At 48.6% G+C, this 19,940-nt stretch overlaps 1 protein-coding gene across 2 annotated transcripts in view; it reads left to right on the forward strand.

Moving 5' to 3' along the window:
- ADAM9 (ADAM metallopeptidase domain 9) overlaps positions 1 to 19,940 on the forward strand; it is a 1,404,333-nt gene that overhangs the window by 536,274 nt on the left and 848,119 nt on the right. The gene's annotated exons all lie outside the window — the stretch shown is intronic.

A 19,940-nucleotide genomic window follows, 5' to 3' on the forward strand; every position in this document is an offset into this window, starting at 1 on the left:
TGTCGGTTTCACTCCGGCAACCACCTCAACTTGATCGTTCTCCTTGGCTATCTCAAGTACCCCTACATCCATAGGTTCCGACTTGCCCCTCTTAGGGCACAAGCGAGCTAGATGCCCCATTATGCACACTCAAAGCATTGCGGACCTCGTGCGCTAAGACTAGGGGGTCTGGAGACAGACGTAGATGGGAAGCCTTCGGTGGGGGGGCGTAGCTTTTGATTCTCCCAGTCTGGTTTCCGGATCATTGAGTTTGGCCATCTTGAGCTACTAGGGAGTTTGGGGCCACTCCCTGATGAACCAGACATCCCTTTCTGGTTAACTTGATAAGTTATCAGCTTCCCCTGGCCGGCCTTTTGATAAGCGGAGGCGATATTCACTGCCTCGACCAGAGTGGGTCTATGGTGTTGTCGGACCCATCGCTGTATCGGGGGAGGTAGTGCATCGAGGAATTGCTCTAACACTATTCTCTCTGACATCTCATGGACTGTGGAAGTTGTCGTCTCCAACCATTTGTCTCCTAAGTCCTTCACCCGATAATACAGTTGTCTGGGAGTTTCCTCGGGTAGAAGTCGGACCTCTCAAAACTTGATTCTGTAGGCCTCCTCATCATGACCAAGCCTCTCTAGGACAACACGCTTCATATCCCCATACAAAGTGTCTCCAGCTGGGTTAGCTGCCTGGTATGCGCTCTGCATCTCCCCCGTCATTAAGGGAGCAATGTAATGGCACCATCTCTCTGCAGGCCACTGGGCGTTCCGAGCCACGCTCTCGAAGTTTACAAAGAAGTGTGCTGGATCTTCTCCCGGCGTGAACTTCTGTAGCACTGAAGTGGGCACCTGTGGGTGACTTCTCATGCTGGTGGTTTCTATCAATTTGGCTTGATGAAGTTGCATGGCCTGTTGGAACGCTTGTCGGTCGGCCTGGGTCTGTTGGGTCTGCATTTGGAGTGCCTGTTGAAGCAACTGTTGGCCTTCGGCAAGGGATTTTATTGGCTCCTCCATGGTGTCCTAGTTTATCCCACCGCTGCAACCAAATGTTATCAGTTTGCGGTTGGGACAAACACCAGTAGGACGATTTTTGGAGATCAAACAGTCTTTATTTATATAATTTGATCAAACATCAGTTTTTTTCACTCAAGAGCATATTTCAATCAACCCGTATAGGGGTGGGTATGCAAACCCCTCGGTTGACACCTTGACTGGCTTATAGTAGTCTCTGGGTATTCAATTAGTGGCCCTTTTCTCTCCGCCAGAATCCCTCTTTACCCATATCAGGTTTTCACTGATTGTGCAGCCAGACACATTCTTTACAGTCTTTCAGTGGCCGGCTGTTTTAGATTCATTGCATATGTCTCTATTCCTTGTTGTTGCCAACCTTAAGATAGAAAAGAGTTCAAGGGAGATAATGGCTCCTCCCCTCCCCAATCAGTTCACTTCACACATGTATCACTTTGCCGTGTTGTTATAGTTAGCTATGCTCACGTTATCCTACAGTTGGTTCAAATCAAATAATCCCTCGCCCAGCGTCTGGGTAGCGTAGCTTCTCACACACTACTTCAGGCCTCCACTTACTTTCGGTCCTTTGTGGAAGATCAGCTGTGTCTTCGGCGACCGCTCAACGCCCTCTGGGAACAGGTCTCCGCCTCCTTCCAGCGTGGCGCTCCTCTGCAGGCCGCTTCCAGATCCCCGCCTCCTGCGTCAGTTACCTTTCGGTACGGCCTCCCTCAGCTGTTCGCTGACGCGTAACGATGTGTCTTTCAGTCCTTCCTCTCCGGCCTTTCTGCTTCGAGTTCCCGACAGAGAACTCTTCCCACGCGTCGGTGGGGCCAGGAGGAGGAGTGGTTAGTTCTCTTTGCTCTTGCATCGATTGTCGATCTGCGGTTTAGCAAGTCTGTGTCTCTTCTGCTACGAAATGGATACGTTTTCCTTAAAACGTATCACAGCCAACGGGCTGTCTTCTTCAACTTCACTCGGGCACAACAGGTGCAACAGCACTCGGGTACAACAGGTGCAACTGCACTCTGGCACAACAGGTGCAACCCTGTCTTCGTAGCAAGTCTATTACAACCATTTCATCAGTATGACCACTCGTAGGATTGTCCTTCTTCTTCTGACGCCAACTCCTATTTAAAACAAACAACACCCAACAGTCAGTATTAGAGAAGTCGACCTTACTTCCCCTCCCCCACCCCTCACTCCATTGGATTAAAATCCCTGTCACTCAAGCGCATTCAACACCTTTATGACATCAGCCTATGACATCAGCCAAATGTTCTGTGCTTGCTGTGATGCTGGGTCAGACCGGAGCACCCCAGTGTCAGATCTCCCACCTGTTCCTTCACTTCATCACAGATCTCTCCTTCTGGGCTCTTACGTTCGGGAAGAGCAGGAATTCTGGATAAAAAATCAGCTTGTGCCATCCTACGTCCAGGGCGATTAATAGTTTTAAACGAATATGGTTGTAGGGATAAGAACCACCTAAAAACTCTACGATTTGTATCCTTATTCATGGAGAGCCACTAGGGGAGCATGATCTGTAACTAAAGTAAATGGCCTTCCTAGCAAATAGTACCTTAGGGCTTCTATTGCCCATTTTACTGCCAGACACTCCTTTTCGATAGTAGCATATCCCATTTCATGAGGCAATAGCTTACGGCTTATAAACAAAATGGGTCTTTCCTTCTCTCCGTTATTCTGGAACAAAACAGCCCCCAGCCCAAAACCTGAGGCATCCGTATGTAAAAAGAAGGGCATCTCAAAATCAGGACATTGTAACACTGCCTCGTTCGAGAGAGCACTCTTGAGTCCATTAAACGTTCTTTCTGTTTCTTCAGTTCTCCAATTTTTTTGGTGGGTAGTCGATTTCTTCAACAGATAGGTTAAGGGAGCTGCAATCATTGAAAAATGCGGGATGAAATGTCTGTATAACCCACAAAGCCTAGAAATGCCCTCACTTGCCTAGCATTGGCAGGAAACTGTGACATCAGCCAAATGTTCTAAGCTTGCTGTGATGCTGGGTCAGACCGGAGCTCCCCATCGTCAGATCTCCTACCTGTTCCTTCACTTCATCACAGAGACTCTGCCCTTTTTACATTAGTCTGATTTATTTTGGACAGTAAAGGCCCTTGAGTTACTCCAAATACTGGGAACAGGTCGTCCTTATCTGTAGTTTTTGTCAGTTTACCCAGACACTCCCTTTTGTGAGTCTGTTTTCTCCTTGTCATTATTTCCCATTGAAGTTGTGGATTTTCTATTCTTGATTTCTTCACCCATTTCTTTTTTATGATTAGCCTCGTTAGGTTCCTGGACTCTATTTCCATGCTTCCATGCATGGATATTTGTCCTTTCTGTAGGCTGGATATCACATTCCTTCCTTTAGTAATGACTACTTTCGTAGATTTGTTTCCTCCATTTCTAGGATCACTTTCTTTTCGATTTTCAGTTGAAATACAACCCCTGCCCAAGACAGGAAGCTCTTTTTTCTCACTGCTGTTAATGACATCTTTACTGTCCTCTCTTCTTATATCAAGATCTCTGCTTTCACATGTTTTCCGCATCCATTTTAGAGAGTCCACTAGTGCTTGAGACAGTTGTTCCTTTTCGTTTTTTTAGCCTCTTGCTAGGTCAAAAAGCCTTTGTTGCCAAGCCACAGAATTTTCTGCTTCTTGATTGAGTTTGGCATCCAGATTTACTGAGGTTATTTCTTGTGCTGACAATTTTGTTAGCATTAGCGCCAAAAGAGCGTTGTTGTCTTTTAGATTGTCACTTATGTTTTCATACAGCTTCATATAAGGCGCCAAGGAGATTGAGAGGGCTGCCATGACGTTATTATGAATCTGCATGCCTGCTACAATTGAGAGATGGTTTCTGCTTCCTGGCTTTGTTTAATCTTTCTCAATTTGATCAGTCTCTACGTTAGATGACTCTTTCAGCTGTTTGCTTTTATCTACTTCACCATTAGATTTGTTGTCACTTTCAGTAATCGTATTATTATCTCTTTGAGATCCTTTCGTAACAATGGTAACGTTTTCTGTTTGTGTCGTAGCTGATCTATTTTTTCATTTCTGCCGGTTATTTACATCTTGCAGCTTAGATTCGCATGTATGACTTCCTCTGGACACAAATGTAGATTGTAAGCAATATTTGTCGTGCGGTAGAGCCCTCACCATGTCTACATCTTCAATACTGCTCAATAAGTTTGGGCCCCTGTGTAGAACTTTTAACTTGCATAATTGTTGTATTCGTGGCGATAACTGTACGACAGTGCCGCCTTCCGAGTCTTGAGGGTTGTTGTAATATGACACTGTGTCAGGATTGTCTTTTTCTTTACTTTTCTTGTTGTTTCCTTTCATCGTTTTTATGAATTGTTCTCTTCGTTCTTGCTCACAGATTTCATCTGCAATTGATAATTCATGACTACTAGTACTTTGGACTCTTACTCTTTTCCATATTAGGGGAGAGATGGATTTTCCTTTCACTTCTTCTAATAGGCGTTTCACCTGGCTGTGAAGATTTCTGCCTTCTGTGGCAGTTTTTCCTTTTCCGGGGGGTCTTAAATACTTCCACTCCTGAATTCCCTTTTTCTTCATCATCCATAATTAAAGTCACTCCTTTTGATCTTTGAACAAGGTTAGAGGCGCCCACATAGCTTTGTTGCTTACTTACCTCGTTCCCCTTTGCTATTTGTTCAGAAGTCATGTCTGCCACCTGGTTGTTTACAGAGGAGATTACTTTATTCTCGTATGCAGATTTGAGTTGTTCAATCAACCTTTTCTCTTTCTATCTTATTTCTTTTACCTTATTTATTTGAGGAACTAAAGGCCATTCCCTTCCCTTGTTGTTTCTGTTGTTTCTTTTTTCATTGGCTGTGCCAATGTCTGTCATTGCTGTTTCTTGACAGCCCTCATGGGTGGCGTTCACTCTTTTCTCTATAGCTATTTCAGGACTGTTGTAATCTGCCCCGTCCTTCATCTGGTCCTCCAAACTCAAGGAGACACTGTCAGGATACTTGTTAGTTTGCTCTGCAATACTAGAATCTCTATTGCAGTCTGGTTCCTTATGTCGTTCAGCAGTGATCATGATGTCAGATGCATCTGAGTATATGGAGTCTTCCAAATTTGTTGAGGAGCATTGAATTGAATTGAATTGAATTTAATTGAATTGTTTGGAATTTTTCCTCCTCCCAACAGTTTCACCATTTCATTTTTTTGTGGTATGCCATTTCTTTTTTGAAAATGTTCGGTCCTTGTTTGAGGCTGTTTTTCAGTTCTTGTGGGAATTTCCTTGTGTCACTAGTGCTAGAATGTTTGTCAGTGCTTAATCTGTCACCACTTTTGTTTCCTATCTGTGACTGAATAAGCGCACTATCAACATGGATTCCCACTTCAGTTAACTCGGCGTCTGTGACATTTAATGCTGGTACCTCTGTTTTTTCAAAGTTTCTAGGCTGCTCCTGTAACTCGCACTGTGAAATCAGTCGAACCAGTGCCCTTTTTTGCGATTGACTTCCGTCACTCGGCTGAGAGACGCCGTGTACCCCTGGAGAGCAGGTAGGCCTTACTTGAGACCTGCCTTCCGTCATTTCTAATGTTAGTTTTTGCGTTATGTCATGCTTTGATGTTATCTGTGCATCTCCCCTCTCATGACTGAGTCGAGGCTCTTCCATTTGAGCGTTACAGTCATGATCATGATCGTCGTATTGCCCATGCATACAGCCATTTCTGAAGTTGTAATGAGCTTTCTCATGAATGATCACAGAATGTTCCTGCTCCCGCTCCTTACCTTTTCCTATGCATGCAGGACGAACAGGTATTGCAGATGGCAGCGTGTCGCGGGAATGTCTGGGTAACCTTGACTTCGCTCTGGTGTTGGGTCGAGTCACAGCAGAGTCTGTAATACTTGTTTCAGCCATTTAGGACACGAATCCTGGACGAGGACTCACGTGCGGGCCCTTGACGCTAAGAGTCACGTTTTGTTATGTAGCTTAACTTCCTTGTTAGAGTGCCAGAGGAGTTTTTCCACGCTGCAGCTATGCAGCAAAAAGCGAAAAAGAACGCAGCCCTTCACGCGACAGGGCTTAACGCTGCAAGGGACGCTGCAGCGTTCTTTTGTATGCGTCAGCTTCCTGAATGGGCAGAGCAATGGGCGGAGCCTGTTGCCCAACATCTGGCGATGTTCATAGTTCAGTATTCAGTTCAGTATTCTTCCGTATTCACCACTACACAGTGAACAAGCTTGTGCCACCACAAACCAAGTTCACAATCCTGTCAAAGCAGGTTTGCAGAAATGGCCGAAAAACACTCAGCGGCTTAGGTCTCCTACCAGTGCAAGGGGACTAAAGGACTACTTCACGTGACAACTGCAGCTCTTTCTGTTCAAATGAGTATTGCGTTGATCGCCAATCTGTTGTAGAGACTGCCGCTGTTCCTGCATCAAAGTTACTTAAAAATAGTCCAGACACTTGCCTCAAAGCTGGTTTATTATTCAAACAGTTGAAGCACATCCCAGAGGGGCCAATAGATATCTGACCCTTAGAAAATCAGAACATAAATGGATCTATGATCTCAATTCTGTTAAAGAAGGCATGAACATCGTCATCGAGTGGAGCTTATTCATCCATTAATTTCTGGAACACCATGGTTTTGTTTAAACAGTTGGCGACAAAATTGTCCTAATTCAGAACACTAACCGTGACCCTCTGAGGTTGACAAGAAAATTACTAACATAAGAACCTATGAGATGGGAATTGTTTGGAATAGATATCTATTTTAATATGTATACAATAAAGATTGGTCCATAACCTAACAAATAATTCCCTTTGACATACACCTTGGTGGCCAGATGGTTGATTTATACATATGGAGTTGAAACCTCATTCATCCCTTGCCGGAGGTTATCACACAAAAGCATTTCTTACATCTACTGCATGCCCTACTGTTTGGCTATAAACAATGGCATACACTATCTTTTGCAAGATCAAACAGAGAGAGATTAAGGGATAACAACCACAAGCAGTCGCTTAAACTAAAGGGATTGACCCTTGATACATCAAAACACAAAGCTTGTGGTTTAAGATTACTCCCTTGTCAAGGTGGATACCATTTATCTGACCATTTTCACTAATGGAACTAACAAGAACAATTACGTAACAACAAGGTTATAAAAAATTTACATATTTTATTAGTCAAATACAAAAGTTAAATCTCACAATGTTAGAGTATCTGTGCGGTCTTCTACCAAGAGATGGGAAAGACACGTGTATTATTGACTCTGCATATATTAACCCCCTTAAAGCGGTTAGTATATTGGTTAGAATACTTAACCATTTAAAGTGTCTTGTGATGTGCCTCTAATTGCACGGGGCCATACCTTATTACTCACAACTCACTCAATCTCATACCATTCATTCTATCTTCATTCTATTTCAAAATGTCATTCCACAACCACAAAACGTGCCTGACATGTTTCTTTCCGTACAAAGTGTCTCGTGTTGAATACCCGGAAATTCTTCAGGGGCTTGTGTGCGGGGTTAGTAGGACATGCAACACAATACAGTATAGTTTAACATTAAAAAAACACAAAAAGATAATTCAATCAAGAAAAAGTTCTTTGCAGCGTTCTTGTAGGAGTTACAGTGGTATTCTGACTCCACTGGGTATTATTCCCCTTTTAGATCAAACGACCCGGAAGGAAATCGCCACCTATCAGGAAGCAATACAAAAGGATAATCAATAACCTATATACGCTGCCTAATGTTATGAGTACCGTTGATAAATAACAGTAAACTTAACTCAAAGTCATCACATCCTGTCTACAGAAAGCATTGTCTTCTTGCATCATGTACATTAAATGCTGTTCTTAAATGCCCAACTCGGTCGATAAGACATTTCTCCTTAATACTTGTTAAGACTGCTTGGGATCTCACATTCGAGCACAGAACACCAGAGTCAAATCACTGACCATAGGTACAGTGGGTAAAATCTCTAAGTTGTGTGTCATCAACTAGACAGTCATGGAAGCCGTCTCCAGATGTATTAGAGAGGGTATCCCTGATTGCCACAGAAAATGGAGGAAAGAAATCAAGAAAAACACAAGAAGTAGTCCATTAATGATATATTTGCAGTTTAACTCTGCTGTTCCAATGGCTAGCCTCTTTTCGGCTTACCTTATCTGTTAAGATTCTTTAGTTTCAAATGCTGTTTAGATGGCATCATTTTCGGTTGACTCAATCTTCCTTCCCCATATAATCTTGTGGAGTTTTTATTCACCCATCTCGGAGAACCGTAAATATCTGGGGAGATAATACAAACATCCATTTATGCATCTGGCAATGCCTGTGGACCATTGTGTGGACCAGAGAAACTAATCTAGATGAATCTAATATACACTGAAACCTACGGTTTTCGTGTAGTCTCTTTCCTTATCCCGTAAGGGTGGAGGATAACGTGGCTTTCTCTGGAACAAAGATCAAATCTCCTCTGGTACTACCACTCCCCGGTCATTTGTACCTGATTATTTTCACGGGCGGGCAGGGTTTCTCTGTAAAAAAGAAAGACAATCAAATCCGGCGTATATCTATCTTTTGCCAGGCATGCAGTTTTACCCTCATCCAACATGGCGGACAGAAACCTGCCACGTTTACGTTCGGTACGTGCAAGTATTTACACCTACATCACAGTCATGTGATGTTCAACAGAGAAGACGCTGCAAGACGCCATTAATGCCTGTAAGCGGAAATAAATTATATCTACACACACAGCAAAGGTAATATAACTCGTTCCTAATACGGGTCCTTGTGTAATATAGAGGAGACAATCCCCCTGACTGCACTACAGTTATTATTCGACACTGCCGATTGAAAAGGGCCAAGTTTGGAACTGCGGAAACGGCAGATTAAGCGGTAACATCTACAACGCTGTTTGAACACCTATACAACAACAGTAAGTGGATTGGTGTACGTGAATTATGTGCATTTGAATACATGTGATGCACATTATTAAAATAGATTCCATTCGGACATCTAGGTTGATGAATTAAAATTGTCGGGGAAGCCGATAGCAAACCATAGAAGGGAGCCATCACTGTTCGACCCTCAATAAAGACAATCAGGGCTTTGCCAGTCACAAAGTAACCCGCTCTTTCCTTCACTTTTTATTTGCACAAACAAAAGATAAGAAAGGAATCGCTTGGACATATAGAAATAGGATAGGTAATAGGTAACTAGAACATTATACAAACTGTTTAGCTGTTCAAACAAAATATTCTTTTTTCCAAAAAGGGAAATGTTAGTCTCTTTGAAGAGTGTTTGTATGTCATGTCAAGACATGTCCATGGAATTCTCCAGCATGGGGTCTGGCATGGATTCACATGCTCATGAATATTCCCCGTCGTCAGGCTGGGAATCCTCGGTAAAGAAAAAACCAGTATCAGTTTCGTTTCTGATCTGTCTTTCGTAGTAATAACCATACTGACCACAGAGTAATAACCAATCACTGGTCTCTGCGTCATACTGACCACAGCCAATGACTGCCCTCTACCTAAGCACCGCCTCTGGCAGCCATCTTCAGATTTTTACCGCACGTTCATGTGTTGGGATCCTTGTGCTATTGCTCTCGAGCGTTAGTGCTATTTTTTCACGTTTTTTTCTCAAAACTTCGTTTTTTCCGGTCAAAAGAGCCTCAAGCTCCACCGACTCTCCATCCGATCAACGGGGACCCGTGTCGGATTCGTCTGCGTCCCTCAAGGGTGAAGATTTCGTCGAGCTACGTTTTGGAGGACTCCGGAAGCTTCTCAGGCCCGGACATGGCCCAGGAGAAGGGAAGCTCGACGCCCGGAAAGCTGTTCAGGGTCTGCCCTGGATGCCAGCTGCAGAACGTCTTTAAGGAGGACGAACACTCCTTTTGTCTCTACTGCTTACATGAGGACAAGACGCACGTGGAGAAGGACTGTGCGTTTTGCGGCAATATGTCGGAGCGGACCATGAAGGACCGCCACCAACGCCTCGCCAACTGGCTGGAAGGGAAGAGCCCGTCAGGCGAGAAGAAGAGGAAGAAATCCGAGCGGTCTTCTAAGACCTTTGAGGACGCCCCGGCGACGGGGGTCCAACACAAGGCCAAGCACCGCGAGTCCGCTGGCACCGGGAGCGCCGAACGGTCGGGCTCTACGGGCGCCAGGCAGGGCGCACCCTCCCCGGCACCTTCAGCCACGAGCCAACGCTCTGGGTCGGGTAAGAGGAAGGGCGAGCACCCGGCGAAGCTCCTGGAGAGGCCCCGGTCGAGCTCGAAGGCCCCATCGGAGGGGGAGCGAGGCAGTGTCCCCCCCCTCAAGGATAAGGCGGTGAGCGCACCTAAGGTGGTGAAGGCCTTAATCCATCTGGCCAAGCCCTCTATCGATACTGTCGCGGCGGCCCTGGCTCAGCCTGTGGAGGCTACACCAGTGGTGGCGACCTCGGGGCTCAGAGTCTCCCTGCCACCTCGGAGGGAGTCCTCTTTTGTGCCCATCGATAGGACCCCCGTGAAATCCCCGGCGGGGAAGAAAAAGGGGGGGCAGGGCGTCGTCGTAGATTCGGCTTCAGAGGAAGAGCTGATCGAGGTCTTAAGCCACGGCCTTGGCGTGGATGAAGACCGGCCCGTCGGGATGAAGCCCGACGCAGGTGACGACGACAGCGTCGAGGGTGCCGACGGGGCCCCTGATCGCCCGTCGGATTCCCCTCTGCCAGCGCCGCAAGACAACTCGGCGGCCATTTTGTTGGCTATACAGTCCTTATGCTCAGAGATAAGGACGAGACTACCGTTGCCGACGGAGGAGCCTCTCCCGTCGGGGGATCCTGAACTGGGACCTTCGGGTGTTCCCCCTCCCAAGAAAAGAAGGATTCACCCTCCACCTCCTTTTCAGCCGTCGCGACCCGTCCAGCCCTCCTCCCCGTCCACCCGAGGGGATGATACGGGGACTGACACGGCAGCGACGGGTACGGACGACGAGGTATACGACGAGGATCTCCCGTCGTCACCTCCCACCAGGGCCTCTCCGCCCGACGAGATTGGATCGTTCCACTCCATGATCGCCAGGGCATCCGAGCTTTTCCAACTCTGCCCTGAGGAGAAGAAAAAGGAAGGATTCCTTTATCAACGGCGCGAGGCCAAGAGGAAGACGGTCCTCGCGGTGCCTCTACTGGACGACATTTGGGATGAGGGCCTCGCCCTCCTCAAGAACCCTTCCACGACGCCAGCTAGAAGAGACCGGTACGAAAAGAAGTACCGGGTCCTGGACGCGGCCCCCCTGTGCCTCCGGGCGCAGCCTACCCCGGACTCCGTCGTCTCCGCGGCAGCCAGGAAGAAAGCGGGGGGGGGGGTGCGGCCTCCACATCGACTTCCCCACCGGACGGCGAGGGACAGAAATTGGACGCTATTGGACGCAGGGTCATCTCGTCTGCAGCGATGACGATTAAGGCGGCCAACGCCTTGGCTATCGTGGCCCGCTACGACAGGGAGCTATGGTACAAACTGGCTCCCCTGCTGGACTTCCTACCGGACGACAAGAGGGCGGATGCCCTGGAGATCCTACAGGAAGGTGAGGTGGCGTCGGACCATGCCATCACTATTGCGATGGACATCGCCGACACTGGATTTCGCCAGTTGGGCAACGGCGTGTGCCTTAGGCGGCGTGGATGGCTCAAGGCTACGGACTTCCGTCAAGACGTACAGACCAGAGTCCTGGACATGCCGTTCGATGGGAACAACCTGTTTGGGAAAACAGTGGACGATTCCCTTCAGGCCATTAAAGCGGACACTGAGACGGCCCGGGCCCTTGGGGTTCTACAGCAACGACTGACGCGCTTTCGGAGCAGCGGAGGCAAGGGCGCCTCCAAAGGTTCCGGCGGCGGTTTCTCTACCTACCGTCAAGCGGCCCGCTCGTCGTCTCAGGAGGCCTACAGAGGACGAGGCAAGTCTGGAGGACCCCGCCGTCGTCGCCAAGGAGGTCAAGGCGGCAAAGCCTCGTCGAAACAGGATTGAACCGGCCTTGGGGTCGGGCCCCCACCGAAGCACCCCGGTGGGAGGCCGGCTGGCGAGCTTCGTCAGCGTGTGGGAGTCCATCTCCACCGACCGTTGGGTGCTGGACGCCTTGGCCCGGGGCCACGCGCTCGAGTTTCAAAGAAGGTGCCCGCGCGTCCCCCCCGTGGCCAGGAGAGAGCTTCACGTCCCTCAGCTTCTCCTGGAGGTAAAGGCGTTGCTCAGGAAGGGCGCCATCGAACTCGTCCCAAAGAGGCTTCGGGGCTCCGGAGTTTACTCGAGATACTTCCTCGTGAAGAAGAAGACGGGAGGATGGCGCCCCATCCTAGACCTGCGACGTCTGAACAAGTTCATCAAGGCGCAGAAGTTCCGGATGGTCACCCTCCAGCACGTCCTGGGTCAGCTGGAGGAAGGAGACTTCCTGTCGTCGTTGGATTTGGAGGATGCCTACTTCCATATTCCCATCCTAAAGGGGCACCGAAAATTCCTCAGGTTTGTGGTCCAAGGGCGTCACTACCAGTTCAAAGCCCTCCCCTTCGGACTACGGTCGGCACCCAGGGTATTTACCAAGTGCCTTGCACCGGTCGCGGCGCAGCTGCGCCGCGAGGGGATCCACGTCTACCCCTACCTGGACGACTGGCTCATCCGAGCCAAGACGAGGGAGCTCGCCGTGGAGCACACGGCAAGGACCGTCCAACTTCTCACGGACCTGGGATTCTCCGTGAACTACGCCAAGTCCCACCTGGTACCCGCGCAAAACGCACTGTTTCTGGGAGCGAAGCTCGACACAGTGTCCCTTCTGGCCTCCCTGTCGGAGGAAAGGACCAGGTCCATCCTGGGCAAGGTACAGCGTATGTTGGTTTCCGACGCGGCCAAGGTGAGGTTCATCAAGTCCCTCCTCTGAATGATGTCCTCTTGCATCTACCTCATTCCCATGTGCAGGCTCCGGATGCGCCCGTTGCAGGAGTTCCTGGACGCGCGCTGGATCCAAACGACGGGCGGCTTCGAGGAGAGGATCACACTCGACGAGAGTTTCCGCCGAGCGGTCCGGTGGTGGGGCACCCGCGCGCATCTGACGGCGGGCATGGACTTCCAGACCCCAGACCACCAGGAGACAGTGACCACGGATGCCTCCCTGGAAGGGTGGGGAGCGCACACCGAAAATCTGCACGCGAGAGGCCTCTGGCTCCCGACGGAGAAGTCCCTCCATATCAACGTCCTGGAGCTCCGTGCAGTGTTCTGGGCCCTCAGGTCCTTCCTTCCGTCCCTCAAGGGCAAAGTGGTGAGGATCTTCACCGACAACACCACCACCATGTTTTACATCAGGAAACAGGGCGGAACCAGGTCCCCAGCACTGTCCAAGGAGGCGCAGGACCTGTGGCATTGGGCAGTCGCCCAAAGGATGTTTCTGGTGCCGTTTCATCTGGCAGGGATAAAAAACACCATCGCCGACTCACTCAGCAGGGAGCTACGCTCATGCCACGAGTGGGAACTACGGCAGGATCTAGTGGATCGCCTCTTCCGACGGTGGGGCACACCCCAGATCGACCTGTTCGCGACGGCGACGAACTCCAAGTGCTGGAGGTTCGCCAGCAGGTTTCCCCAGGCGAGGAGCATGGGCGATGCTTTCTCGTTCCCCTAGGAGGGCCTGTTCCTCTACGCGTTCCCTCCTTTGCCACTGCTAATCCGGCTCGTCAACCAGCTCAAGAGGTCACGGTGCAGCATGATCCTCGTCGCACCTGCGTGGCCGAGGCAGATATGGTTCCCGGACCTTCTGGACTTGTCAGCGTCCCCGCCAATCAAGCTGCCGGTGGACGCGGATCTACTCTCCAGGGAAGGAGGCGCCATCCTCCACCACGACCCGAAATCGCTGAACTTGCAGGCCTGGCTCCTGCAGCGCTAGAGTTTGGAGGATACGACATACCGGCCGACTGCAGAGAGGTTCTTGCAAAGGCCAGGGAGTCCTCGACTCTTAAATGCTACGGACACAAATGGAAGAGGTTCTCTGTCTGGTGCCACGCACAGAAGATTAACCCTCTACGGATTACGGCTCCCCAGGTACTGCCGTACCTGCTGACGCTGGCCAAAGCTGGACTGGCACAAGCGTCCTTCAAGATTCATCTTGCTGCGATCTCCCGATACACCAGAACCACGGGCCGGACGTCCCTGTGGTCTCATCGTCTGGTGAAAGAGTTCATGAAGGGACTGTTCAGATCGTTCCCGCCGGTGAATTGCGCCGGCCCCGGCGTGGGAGCTCAACGTTGTGCTGACCAAGCTCATGGGACCTCCGTTCGAGCCTCTGCACTCGGCCCCGTTGAAGTTTCTGTCGTGGAAAACAGCGTTTCTTGTGGCCATCACCTCCGCACGACGGGTGGGAGAGATCCAGGCCCTTTCCTGCAAGGCCCCGTACTTGACTTTTCACGACACGAGGGTAGTGCTCAGGACGCACCCCTCCTTCATGCCCAAGGTACCGTCGGACTTCCATCTCAACGAACCCTTGGTGTTGCCTGTGTTCTTCCCGTCGCCTTCGTCGCCGGCTGAGAGGACTTTGCACTCGCTGGATGTGGCTAGAGCGCTGAAGTTCTACGTGGACCGCACAAAGTGTTTTCGGACGACGTCACAACTCTTTGTGAACTTTGGACCTGTCAATCAGGGGAAGGCTCTCTCGAAGGCTTCCATTTCCAGATGGCTCTCCGGCTGTATCATGTACTGTCATCGGTTGGCAAACCGACCGCTGCCTGGCCGTCCGAGAGCCCATTCCACCAGAGCGATCGCAGCTACCACGGCGTTCCTTTCTGGTGTGCCCCTGCTGGACATATGCAGGGCTGCTACGTGGAGGTCGACGCACACCTTCACGAAATTCTACTGCGTCGATCGGGATTCCAGGGAGGAGTCCAGGGTCGGCCAAGCAGTGCTGCGCAACCTGTTCGCCTGAGGTGAGCCTGGTGAGGAGGTAAGATGCTTAATGTTGAGTTTGATGTAATGCTTAATGTTGAGCCTTTGCCACCTCCCGTGGTTGTGCATGTGTGTACTGCTATGTATTCTTTATTCATGAGCATGTGAATCCATGCCAGACCCCATGCTGGAGAAGGAACAAGTTACTTACCTGTAACTGTTGTTCTCCAGCATGGGTCTGGCATGGATTCACATGCGAACCCTCCCGCCTACCCCTCTGCGGCTCTTCACTTGGTCATACTGCCACTTCACGTGCTTCCAAATCTGAAGATGGCTGCCAGAGGCGGTGCTTAGGTAGAGGGCAGTCATTGGCTGTGGTCAGTATGACGCAGAGACCAGTGATTGGTTATTACTACGAAAGACAGATCAGAAACAAAACTGATACTGGTTTTTTCTTTACCGAGGATTCCCAGCCTGACGACGGGGAATATTCATGAGCATGTGAATCCATGCCAGACCCATGCTGGAGAACAACAGTTACAGGTAAGTAACTTGTTCCTTACACATGAACAGAACAAACCGAAATCATATTTGTTCTTAACAGTTGGCAGAAATGCCTCGTACCAACATTGAAATTGTCATGATTCCCCACATGTTGCTAAGAAATTTAAGGTCAGTCATGCCACAGTCCACACCTTAAACACGGTGATAATACCTAGGTACCTGTAAATAACAAAGAACACTTGTTTGTTTGGTTTTTAGACGGCTACGAAACCTTGAAAGTTAAAGTCATCATACACGACGAACCACAGTGGGCTAGTCAAAAATAGAAATAGTGCCCTCAAGACAGGTCTGAAAGACACGTGTCTTGGAATCATCTTTGCGCGTGTCACTGAATACAGTTTGGACCTAGAAACACATCCAATGGTCGACACCACGTTGTTGTTTTGAAAACATTCAAAACCAAGTTTATGAAGAAAAAAAGAATGTCGAAATAAGTCAATGAAGGCTAGACATGTTCATCTACTCACGTTTAAGTACTAACCTCACTTTTACCTGCTAAAATTATGTTGAGACAGGCAGGTTTCTCTATTTGTGTGACGTATACTATTTGTTTTTAAAAAAAATTGATATATATTGTTTTATGTTTTGTATGAATATGTGTTAGACTTATTTTAGAATATGTCTTTTTCTTACACTTTATGACACCCTTGTTTATACTAGTAATGCTTGCCATACTAGTGGTATAGCTGTGGTTTATTGACGTCCTCACGCGTGAGGATGGGTAGCTGGTTTGTGGTACATTTTTTTTCTACATGTACTAGGTCCTTAGCCACACAGTCCCCTAAAAAGGAGGACACCAAAGCTCTTGCTTTTTCTCACCTTCTCAATTGTAATCCACAGTTCACGTAAAGTGATGGTCTAACCCCTGGGACACCCTCTTCTGGGCGTGGACCCTTCGCATTTGTTTACCACAGTTTCACATCGGGTGATGGCTTCACCCCTGGATCTCCCTTGGTCGGGCTAGGAGTGCTCTTTACTTTCAGTACTTGTGTGATGACTTCAACCCTCCCATCAGCATCCCTTGTTCGGGTTCACTCTTGCCAACTTCACCTCCCTTTCTTTCACACTGCTTGTTAATCAAAGTTTTTCTATTGTACTGGGATTTTGCTTGACCCTCTCTATGACCACTTTGACCAATTTCGCTGGCCTTCCTACGGCCTTCTCGTATCTGGAACAGCCAGAGTCTTTCACACAAGCACCCACGTCTTGCCGGAACACTCTGCAGCTGGTCTTGAAGGTTTGATATGTGTCTTATAGTTTCGCCACTGGGTCTCCCTCGGTCGGACTCGGAAACCTCTTGAAGTGCCTCAAGGTTCTCACTCGGTCAGGCTCAGACCCCTTTCCAGGTTCACAAAGACCTCCCTCTCCGGGATGGACCCTGCTTGCAAAGGTCACAATTTTAACAAAAAAAGGTTGTGGGACTTCTACTACCAGAATGTACTTGGCTGCTTTTGCTCCCATTTCCTTAGTTCCCCGAAATTGCACTTTGTCATTGGGAGCTGCAGGAGCTAAAGGGGTATGTTTGTAGGGGGCCAGGGTCTCTCCCTCTGCCCCTCAGAGATCAGGGTTTGCCTGCCTGCCCAGAGGAGGAGTTTAACTGTTGGTAGCTCCAGGTAACCGCAGTTGCCCCATGTCTTGCCTTCTGGAGGGCTGGTTTCCTCCTCCACAGTGCAATCTCCTCTCTGGTAACAGGGCCAGTGTTTGGGCAGTTTTTTCCTTCTCCTACAGGTCTCCCAGGCTCTCTTCAGTACCTTCCAGTTTCTCCAACTTGTTCACACTGCTGTTCCTGGCTGCTGCTTTTATACTCCCAGCTAGAGTTAATTGGAGTCGGGTGTGAATAGTTGTCCCTCCGTGCCTGACCCTGCCAGACTCTGCCTGACCTCATAATCGGGACAACATGGAGATTGCCCATAGAAATCCATTGCGCATGGATTCTTATGGGTAATCCTCATTACTCCCATCTGCCTCTTCCTCTTCCCAGTCGTTGTGGATTTGAATGGGGGAATGGAATTATGGGAGTTGTAGTATTGTGGAAAGGTCAAATCCGTTTTGGGTTTTAGTGGTAATTTGGATTTTCCCTGTTTTCTCTCTATTTTCCATTAGGGAAAGTGCTAGGGATGGGGTGGGGAATTTTGTTGACAACATCCCTTAAAGACTGCTGGGATATCGGTTAGGGGTGCATTGGAAAAAATTGGAATACCGCGTCTCACCTAGAGTATTCCCATGAGAATAACCCCGGCTCACCTACCCGGGTGATCCTCCTGCACTGGTCCACCCCCAGGGTCTGGATCCAAAGGCGATGGCCGTGCCCTGGCCACCCGAATAGAGGATTCTCGGGGTCCAAATGGGAGAATACCCCTAGGTTTCTCACAATTGGTATAGGAAGAAGCAGGATATCTTGTCCCTAGTGGGCTCCATGTAACTCAAACACAAATTTAATATTAAATGTCTTTTTTCCTCCCCTATACAACACATTTTTCTCCATGTAATTTTACGATGGAATCAAGCAAAATATAGACCAAATCTAACCCTTTTCAAGAACAACTTGTATAGCACCCGCCTACAAGAATGCCATTTCCACCTGTGACAAAAGTGTCTGAGTTTGTATTTGTATTTATTTGTATTTATAAAATTTTTATTTAGCGCTTTATGCCAAAGCGCTTCACAAGAGGACCACAAGAATACAATAAGCATTATAACAACATATGAATCAAGTAACAGAAAGCAGTACATGCAGTAATTTACAACATTATATTTGAATGCTGAGGTGTGACATGAGTGATATAGGACTATAGTGAGAGAGGGAACAAGAAGGAGTTAGGATGGGTGGAAGACGGGAGACGGTTCCAATGGAGAGGAGCAAGAAGTTGGAAGGAAATAAAGTGGGATAGGGCACAGGGTGATGGAAGAGGAGTGAGTAGGAACAGTTTGGCAGAGCGCAGGGGGTGAGAAGGGGTGTAGAAGGAGAGGAGAGAGGAAAGGTAGGGTGGAGCAAGACCATAGAGGGATTTGAAAACGAGACAGAGGAAGTTGAATTTAAGCTGGGAGTGAAAGGGGAGCCAGCCTAAGGAGGAGAGAGAAGAAGAGATAGAATCAAGAGGTGAGAGAAGAAAAAGGGTGCGGATAGCAGAGTGGTATATAGATTTAAGACTGGTTAAGTGAGCTGAAGGGAGACCAAAAAAGAGAGTGGAGCAATCGAAAAGTCTAGAGAAGACAAGGGAGGAGACTAGTAGTTTAGTAGCATGGAAGGTTAGGTAGGGACCAATTTTACGGATGTTATAAAGGTGGAAGTGTCAAGATCTGGCAGTGAGAGAGATATGATGGGAGAAGGTGAGATTAGAATCAATATGAACGGCCATATTGTGGGCATGTTGAGAGATAGGGAGATGGGAAGGGGAGAAGAGAATAGATGGAGGGGGGGAGGGAGGAGGATGTGTGTTAGCAGGGAAGAAAAGGACATCTGTTTTGTCAGTATTGAGAGTTAGAAAGTGAGAGGACATCCAAGATGTAATCGCGGAAAGGCAGGAAGAGAGCTTAAGGTGGATGTCAGATGAGAAGGAAGAGAAGGAAAGGAAGAGTTGGGTGTCATCAGCGTAGAAATGGTGCGAGACACCGATGGAGGAGATGATAGGAGCTTGGAAGGAAGTGTAGAGTGAGAAGAGAAAGGGACCAAGGACAGAACCTTGAGGAACGCCGTGTTTAAGAGGATAGATAGGGGAGGTGTTACTGCCCAAGGAAACAGCAAAGGTGCGGTTGGAAAGATAGGAGGAGAACCGGTTGAGGACAGAGTGTTTGAGGCCAAGGGAAGAGAGAGATTTTAGAAGTAGAGGGTGATCAACAGTATCAAAGGAATCAGAGAGGTCGAGAAGTATAAGTATGGAGGAGTGACTAGAGTAGCGGGCAGAGAGCAGAGAGTTAAGAACAGAAGTGAGGGCGGTTTCAGTGGAGTGGTGAGGACGGAAACCAGATTGAGTAAGGGGGAGAAGAGAGAAAGTGGAGACGAAGGAAGAGAGTTGAGTATATACTATGCGTTCGACAAGTTTAGAGAGAAAGAGCAGAAGGGAGATGGGGCGATAGTTAGAGGCTAGGTGCGGGTCAGCAGAAGGCTTTTTCAGAATTGGGATGATTGTGGCATGCTTGAAGGAGGATGGGACGGTAGATGTAGCTAGACATGTGTTGAAGAAGGAGGCAAAGTAGGGAATGAGCGGGGGTAGATTTTGGGGAAAAGGGAGGTAGGAATGGGGTCAGAGGGGCAGGAGGAAGGATGGGTTTCAGATAGGAGGAGGGAAACATCAGACTGAGTAACAGTAGTGAAGGAGGACATAGTAGAAGGAGGTGGGGAGGGAGCAGGAGATGGAGGAGAGAAAGAAGGGGAGGAGAAGATGTCTTGGCGAAGGTTGAGGACTTTACTAGAAAAGAATTTGGCAAGATCAGAGGGAGAGAGAGGAGAGGCACTAGAGTGATTGGGAGTAGG

The sequence above is a fragment of the Ambystoma mexicanum genome, chromosome 10, assembly GCF_040938575.1.
Source record: "Ambystoma mexicanum isolate Mex_15411 chromosome 10, UKY_AmexF1_1, whole genome shotgun sequence".
NCBI classification, from domain to species: domain Eukaryota; kingdom Metazoa; phylum Chordata; class Amphibia; order Caudata; family Ambystomatidae; genus Ambystoma; species Ambystoma mexicanum.